Consider the following 8860-nt stretch of genomic DNA (forward strand, 5'->3'; position numbering starts at 1 on the left):
TCATCAATAAGTGCATTGATGACGCCGTCCCCACAGTGACCGTACGTACATACCACAACCAGAAGCCATTGATTACAGGCAACATCCACACTGAGCTAAAGGGTAGAGCTGCGGCTTTCAAGGAGCTTGACTCTAAACAGGACGCTTATAAGAAATCCCACTATGCCCTCTGACGAACAATCAAGCAGGCAAAGCGAAAATACAGGACTAAGATTGAATCGTACTACACCGGCCCCGACGCTCGTCGAGGGCTTGCAAACTGCCCAGTGACACGAGCCTACCTGTCATGTACACTCCCTCTCCGGCCTCTAGGTCATCAGGCTGCTGATTATTCCGCACACCTGTCACTATCGTCTCGCTAACCTGCGCCTCATGACACTCAACTGGACTCCATCACCTCCTTGATTATCTTCCCTATCTCTGTCACTCCCCTTGGTTCTTTCCTCAGGTGTTATTGACTAGTTTAAAGCTAGTTTATTCAAATACATTTCATCAATATCACAATGAATTGATCAAGATGTTGAATTCAACACTTCTTTGCTTTCTGATGTAGCTGGAATCATTTAGTCACTTGTCTGTACACAAGATGATATAAAACACCATTGTATACATATGTACAACAGCTAGAAATATCTATACCACAATACAGTTGTGAGCATACTCGGCATTCTATATTGTACTACATCAGTCTAACTGAATGTGGATGTTGTGTTGTTTGAATGTTCCAGGCAGGTTGCAGAACGGTCTTCAGCTGGTTCTTGTGTTGTGTATTGGCAGTTAGTTTAGCAGGATTTGGTTCTGTGGTGATGTTGGCAGGGATGCTGGGTTTTGGAGGCTGTGACTGGCTCCTTGTAGACAACCGTCTGGTCCTTTCTGCACTCCACAGCCAGGTGGACAAGCCTCTTGTACACTTTCTTCACCACCCACTGCTTTGACCTCTTGCAGTAGATTTGATTGTACTGCAAGTTTCCTGGAAAGACATGAAGACTGATCCTGAGGATGCGTAACCATTCAAACACCATGTTCGTCTGTAAACAAAAAAGGGTACAGAAGACTGGTATGTGTTTTGTTACAATAATGGGGCATTGCGATGGGCTGATAGCAAAGTTCTGAAAAGTGTGAGGGGGGCTTGACTTGTAGAAAGTCTAGTCGTGTATTGTTGTGTATGAGCACCTACAGTTAGCTGTTGAGTAGAAAAGCAGTGGCAACGACAGTGTGAATAGGCTAGAAGAATATATTAACAGCCCCTCTCTCCCATGCCAAAGAACTGACTGCAAGGGTGTGAAACTTTTGAGGAGCACATGTCGTGTAGACAGTTTACTGCATTGGTGATTTTGTTTTCTCAAGAGGGTATTGTTTTTTATAAAAACCTATAGCTGTCTTGGCTTGTTTCAAAGTCAGAGGATGCTGAGCTTGAGCTTATTCCAGGCTGAAAGTATTCATCACCCAAATCCAGATAGCTGATGTTCTGAAAAAGCTGCAAAATCTGGACCCCTACAAATCAGCTGGGCTAGACAATCTGGACCCTCTTTTTTTTTAAATATCCGCAGCAATTGTTGCAACCCCTACTACTAGCCTGTTCAACCTCTCTTTTGTATCGTCTGAGATCACTAAAGATTAGAAAGCTGCCGCAGTCATCCCCCTCTTCAAAGGGAGAGACACTCTAGACCCAAACTGTTACAGACCTATATCCATCCTGCCCTGCCTTTCTAAAGTCTTCGAAAGCCAAGTACCTTCTCCGCTATGCAATCTGGTTTCTGAGCTGGCCATGGGTGCACCTCAGCCATGCTCAAGGTCTTAAACAATATCATAACCACCATCGATAAAAGACAGTACTGTGCAGCTCTCTTCATCGACCTGGCCAAGGCTTTCGACTCTGTCAATCACCGCATTCTTATAGGTAGATTCACAGCCTTGGCTTCTCAAATGACTGCTTCGCCTGGTTCACTAACTACTTCTCAGATAGAGTTCAGTATGTCACATCGGAGGGCTTGTTGTCCGGACCTCTGGCAGTCTCTATGGGGGTGCCACAGGGTTCAATTCTTGGGCCGACCCTTTTCTCTGTATATATCAATAATGTCGCTGTCACGGCTGTTGAAAGGAGAGGACCGAGGTGCAGCGTGTTGAGCGTACATTTTATTTTATTTTAAAAATGACACCGAAAAACAATAAACAATACAAAACAAGCCGTCAAGCTTAAGGCTATGTGCCATAAACAAAGTCAACTTCCCACAAAACAGGTGGAAAAAAGAACTACCTAAGTATGGTTCTCAATCAGAGACAACGATAGACAGCTGCCTCTGAACCACACCCGGCCAAACACAAAGAAATAGAAAACCTAGAAATTAAGAAACTAGAATGCCCACCCTAGTCACAACCTGGCCTAACCAAAATAGAGAATAAAAACCTCTATTGCCAGGGTATGACAGTACCCCCCCCCACAAAGGTGCGGACTCCGGCCGCAAAACCTGACTCTAAAGGGGAGGGTCCGGGTGGGCTTCCTTACGGCGGCGGCTCTGGTGCAGTACGTAGACCCCCCTCCGCCTCTGGTGTGGGCACCCTCGTAGCGGGCCCCGGACTGGGCACCCTCGTAGCGGGCCCCGGACTGGGCACCCTATTTGCGGGCCCCGGACTGGGCACCCTATTTGCGGGCCTCGGACTGGGAACCCTCGTTGCGGGCCTCGGACTGGAGGCCGTCGCTGGAGGCTCCGAACTGGAGACCGTCGCTGGAGGCTCCGAACTGGAGACCGTCGCTGGAGGCTCCGAACTGGAGTCCGTCGCTGGAGGCTCCGAACTGGAGTCCGTCGCTGGAGGCTCCGAACTGGAGGCTCCGGACTGGAGGCCGTCGCTGGAGGCTCCGAACTGGAGACCGTCGCTGGAGACTCCGAACTGGAGGCCGTCGCTGGAGGCTCCGAACTGGAGGCCGTCGCTGGAGACTCCGGACTGGAGACCGTCGCTGGAGGCTCCGGACTGGAGGCCGTCGCTGGAGGCTCCGGACTGGAGGCCGTCGCTGGAGGCTCCGGACTGGAGACCGTCGCTGGAGGCTCCGGACTGGAGACCGTCTCTGGAGGCTCCGGACTGGAGGCCGTCGCTGGAGGCTCCGGACTGGAGGCCGTCGCTGGAGGCTCCGAACTGGAGGCCGTCGCTGGAGGCTCCGAACTGGAGGCCGTCGCTGGAGACTCCGGACTGGAGACCGTCGCTGGAGGCTCCGAACTGGAGACCGTCGCTGGAGACTCCGGACTGGAGGCCGTCGCTGGAGACTCCGGACTGGAGGCCGTCGTTGGAGACTCCGGACTGGAGACCGTCGCTGGAGGCTCCGTACTGGAGACCGTCGCTGGAGGCTCCGTACTGGAGACCGTCGCTGGAGACTCCGTACTGGAGACCGTCGCTGGAGACTCCTGACTGGAGACCGTCCCTGGAGACCGTCGCTGGAGGCTCTGGACTGGGGAACGTCGCAGGAGGCTCCAAACTGGGGAACGTCGCCAGAGGCTATAGACTGGAGACCTTCGCTGGAGGCTCCGGACTGGAGGCCGTCGCTGCAGGCTCCGGACTGGAGACCTTCGCTGGAGGCTCCGGACTGGAGGCCGTCGCTGCAGGCTCCGGACTGGAGACTTTCGCTGGAGGCTCCGGACTGGAGGCCGTCGCTGCAGGCTCCGGACTGGAGACCTTCGCTGGAGGCTCCGGACTGGAGGCCGTCGCTGCAGGCTCCGGACTGGAGGCCGTTATCTCATATATTTTACACACACATAATCAATTACAACAAACTTTTTTCAAATGAATTTGGCATCCAATGTATCTTAAATATTAAAAATGTATAGATATATTAAAATATGTGGCGACAGGGAATAGGAATGCCTCCTACTAGCAGCTGTAGTGTCACTGGTCAGGAGAAGGGCGTGGGAAGGGCAGCTGGGTTGTGGGAGGAAAACGGCACGACTTCCGTGTCACCCTAGCGGCCCTTCCGTGTGACTCACGAGTTCCCCGTCAAAAACTGTTGCACACCGGTCAACCACTGGAGGGACGCTGGCCCCCGAGTGGTCATTGCTAACTGGGGTGTCATGGGTCAAAGCACGCTGGCACAAAAGGATCTGGTAAGAGACAACTGAACTTGTCTCTCTGAATCGAAAGACATACAGTTTACAATGTACCAGCACCTCTCCCGCATCCCATCTGTTTATTGCTATACTACCTCCTCAGGACATTTTAAGTTTAGAGTTACAGCTAGAGGGGGAACATTTTCAGAAGCAGCCAGGAATCTCTGAAAAACTAATATTTGTCTTGTCTTTCCTGTTTCCCCAAATCGGTTTGCTTCCTCTATAAACAAAGTTAGTCTGGTGGCAGTTACCTCAGTGGCCACCATTTTGTCTGCCTTAAATTGCTTTGTGTATCAACACCCCCTCGGAGATGCTGAATGAGTGCTGACACAGCAGTGAATTAAGGGCCTTCATATAGTGCTGTTTTTCAGCTGTGCCTCACAGAGCTGTATGTCTGTCTGCTTGTCTGTCTGCATGTCTGTCTGCTTGTCTGTATGATTCTGAGGTAACACTTTACTCTGACTTGCCCTTATACCTGTGTAATTACATAGCTCTAGAAGTATAAACATATTAATACTCATCAATACACATTACACATTATATTAACTAAGGGTCTAATGGCACGGTACATATTGCAGTTGTGTGGTCACGTTTCGGTTTCGGTACAGTGGGAAAATGAAATGCCAACCATTACTGTAGATAATTTGTGTTTATTTAAGATTTTTTTTTTGCTATTCCTGATTCCAAATAAGATCCAAATAAGATCATGAGTCATATAATGCCTGATGAGAACACAGGAAGACCTACACTTTGTATTTTCCTAAATGAAAACACACGATTCCTCATCAACAGCAACACTAAAATAAAGTGCAATATGCGGGTGAAATCAATACATAAACATGGCTCAGACATGCTATGATATTTTCTTATGTTATATCTGCTCGTTTGACTCTCACGGTACTTCTCATTTCTCACTCCAGGGTAGTGTGATGGCCTGTCACTGTTAAGTAGCTCTCTGGAGCCCTGGAGGTCCGTCCATCTGTAGTAAGCGCAACGCAGCGTGCATTGGCCAATTCATTGACAACGTCGGCCTTAGCGTGCTTATGTAGAGCTTATACCTGTTTGAAAAAATGAGTGCGAGAGGGCGAAGTTCATAAAGTGGCCCGAGCACTTTCATGAGGTGCTGAAACCCCCTATTCTTCTTGTGTTGCCGTCTTTCTTGCGTGTCTGTCTTGCTCCAGTCATAGGAATACTGGCGTGATGTCGGTGTAAAAGTTTCAACATGGTTTCCACTAGTTACCAGAGCCACAAAGTCCAAATTGGCTGAAATCGTACAAATTCATGAAAACAACAATTTGCTAATTGGTCTTAATTTAAGATTAGGCATAAGGTGAGTGCGGTGGTTAAGGTTAGGGTTAGGTTTTAATTACATTTTAATTAGATAAATTGTAGAAATAGGTGGGGTTTATAACTTTGTGTTTGTGGTAACTAGTGACAACCAGTGTAGGCAGCTGCATAGGCTATTTATTATTATTTAAAAAAATTATTTAACATTTATTTAACTAGGCAAGTCAGTTAAGAACAAATTCTTATTTACAACGACGCTGGGCCAATTTTGCACCGCCCTATGGGACTCCCAATCACGGCCGGATGTGATGCAGCCTGGATTCAAACCAGGGACTGCAGTGACTCGGGAGCCCTATCCTCAGTGAGCAGTGGCAACATACTCTCTCTTTCCATCGCCGTTGTAATCTACTGGGAAGCCAAAATGCAAACTGGGGATTTAAACTATGATGGAGAATCCTCCTGGACGACTACAGAACCATCTCAAAAGGACAGTTTGAAATGCGCCAATCAGGACTAGAATTTTGATTACAACGTGTGCCGTAGGCTCTAGGTGTTTTAACGGAATAGCCCGAAATGTCTTTTTCAGCTCAGATTTACTCAACAGGCACACAACGCAGTGTAGGCATAGGCCTAGTGTTTTGATTTGTTTTATGTATTCATTTGGGTTCACAGTGCGGACCGAATGAGGTCCCCGTACCAAACGGTTCGGTAGAACTCTTACACACCTATTGATAGGTATAAGGTTAACTTAAGGCGAGTGATTACCAATTCAGATACATAGGACTATTGACAAGTGAATTACATTTTGAGATATTCAACACAGTACCCCATTCTTAAAGGAATTATCCACCCAAAACCACTCATTCCTGATTTACAGTGTTAAATAACACATTTTTTTTGTGATAAAATGTTTCTTTTCATAGTGATAATAAGGTGGGTAGCAACATGTGAAAATCGTTGCGGAAATCTGTGCAGGCAAAGTTGACGACAAAACCCACAATGCAATGCTCTCTCTCTGGGCTGAATAGGTAGCTAGCTAGTAAACATAGCTACACACAATAATACCAAAGTCAATATAAACATGTGAAGTAGCTATTTAGGTGTAAAATCGCCTAAAGAAATTGCAGTATAAATGTAGGATTCTACAATCTCACCACGTTCAACCTGCAGATCGGCTGCCACGCAAAGTGGAGTCTCCTCCGTTGCCAACAGCCAACAGCCAAACACAGACATACGCACAGGGCGAGGGGGGAAAGGAACAAATCGCATTGCGCGATGGAAAAACTGAGTAGAATCATTTGGTCCACATTTTAGTTTGAGCACATCTAAGTAAAATGCAGCACCAGTCAAAAGTTTTGATACAGCTACTCATTCAAGGTTTTTTTTCTTTATTTTGACTATTTTCTACGTTGTAGAACTATGAAATAACACATATGGAATCATGTTGTAACCAAAAAAGTGTTAATCAAAATATTTGTTATATTTTAGATTCTTCAAAGTAGCCACCCGTTGCCTTGATGACATCTTTGCACACTCTCAACCATTTTCATGAGGAATGCTTTTCCACATACGCTGAGCACTTGTTGGCTGCTTTTCCTTCACTCTGTGGTCCAACTCATCCCAAACCATCTCAATTGGGTTGAGACTTGAAGATTGTGGAGGCCAGGTCATTTGATGCAGCACTCCTCCATCAATCTCCTTCTTGGTCAAATATCCCTTACACAGCCTGGAGGTGTGTTTTGGGTCATTGTCCTGTTGAAAAACAAATGGTCGTCCCACTAAGCGCATACCAGTTGGGATGGCGTATCGCTTCAGAATGCTGTGGTAGCCATGCTGGTTAAGTGTGCCTTGGATTCTAAATAAATCACAGACAGTGTCACCAGCAAAGCACCCCAAAACCCTCACACCTCCTCCTCCATGCTTCACGGTGGGAACCACACATGCAGAGATCATCCATGCACCTACTCTGCAATGAAACCTAACTACAAAGACATGGCGGTTCGAACCAAAAATCTAAAATTTGGACTCATCATACCAAAGGACAGATTTCCACCGTTCTAATGTCCATTGCTCGTGTTTCTTGGCCCATGCAAGTCTTTTCTTCTCATTGGTGTCCTTTAGTTATGGTTTCTTTGCAGAAATTTGACTATAAAGGCCTGATTCACGTAGTCTCCTCTGAAAGGTTGATGTGTCTGTGACTTGAACTCTGTGAAGCATTTATTTGGGCTGCAATCTGAGGTGCAGTTATTCTCTGCAGCAGAGGTAACTCTGGATCTTCCTTTCCTGTGGTGGTCCTCATGAGAGCCAGTTTCATCATAGCACTTGATGGTTTTTGCAACTCCACTTGAAGAAACCTTCAAAGTTCTTGACATTTTCTGCATTGACCGACCTTCATCTCTTAAAAAGTAATGATGGACTGTTGTTTCTCTTTTCTTATGATATGGACTTGGTCTTTTACCAAATAGGGCTATCTTCTGTATACCAACCCTACCTTGTCACAACACAACTGATTTGCTCAAATGCATTAAGAAGGAAAGAAATTCCACAAATTAACTTTTAACAAGTCACATCTGTTAATTGAAATGCATTCCAGGTGAATACCTCGTGAAGCTGGTTGAGAGAATAAAACGCTGTCATCAAGGCAAAAGGCGACTACTTGAAGAATCTAAAATGTATTTCGATTTGTTCACTTTTTTTTGTTTCTACATCATTCCATATGTATAATTTCATTGTTTTGATGTCTTCACTATTATTCTACAATGTAGAAAATAGTAAAAATCAAGAAAAACCCTGGAATGAGTAGATGTGCCCAAACTTTTGACTGGCACTGTATATACTTTGTCATAACGATATTGACGGATGGATGTGTTCTAGACAAGTATGCCCATACCAACTGTATGCTGATTTGGAGATCTGGAGTGAATCTAATTGGTTTAAAAGCATTATGAAATAGATTCTGTCCAGTAATGAGAACCTTATCGTGATTACACAGATAGACCACTAGGAAGTTAAATCATGGTGAAAATTGTTATTTTACCCACTCATAGAACAAAGACTACCACTTAATTGACAATCATTTCATTTCTAGAGTGGATTATCGCTTTAAACTCTTACAAGTTTTTTCTCCTATTTTTCACTGAATGTAACAAAAGACACTAGAATGTGGGTTTCTACCTAGACGTGGGAAACACTGCAGGCGTTCTAAAGGTTATGCACCTCTGTTCCCCACACTTCTCTGGTAAATGTATAAAGGTATGTATCGCTTGAATATAACACAGTAAGACAGGACTTCACCTTTTCAAACGTTAAATGTCTATAAGGAGGCTTGTGTTTACTGTACAGTAAGGTAAGAGGGCTTTCAAACTTTCTTATAATAGGCAGAATCATGTATAATCATAAACTCCACACGTACGGGTTGAGATGAGCACTGGAAAAGTGCACCAAAATAAATATAATACAATTTGGGTTCAATGTGGGGC

General features: G+C 45.7%; 1 long non-coding RNA gene across 1 annotated transcript; it reads right to left on the reverse strand.

Moving 5' to 3' along the window:
• Positions 1 to 459: 459 nt before the first annotated feature.
• LOC129869297 (uncharacterized) lies at positions 460 to 6610 on the reverse strand. Its single transcript, XR_008761881.1, has 2 exons — positions 6536 to 6610; positions 460 to 970 (listed from the first exon to the last, which is right to left on the reverse strand). It is a non-coding gene; the product is annotated as an uncharacterized LOC129869297 (long non-coding RNA).
• Between the last annotated feature and the right edge of the window lie 2250 nt (positions 6611 to 8860).

The sequence above is a fragment of the Salvelinus fontinalis genome, chromosome 14 (genome assembly GCF_029448725.1).
Source record: "Salvelinus fontinalis isolate EN_2023a chromosome 14, ASM2944872v1, whole genome shotgun sequence".
NCBI classification, from domain to species: domain Eukaryota; kingdom Metazoa; phylum Chordata; class Actinopteri; order Salmoniformes; family Salmonidae; genus Salvelinus; species Salvelinus fontinalis.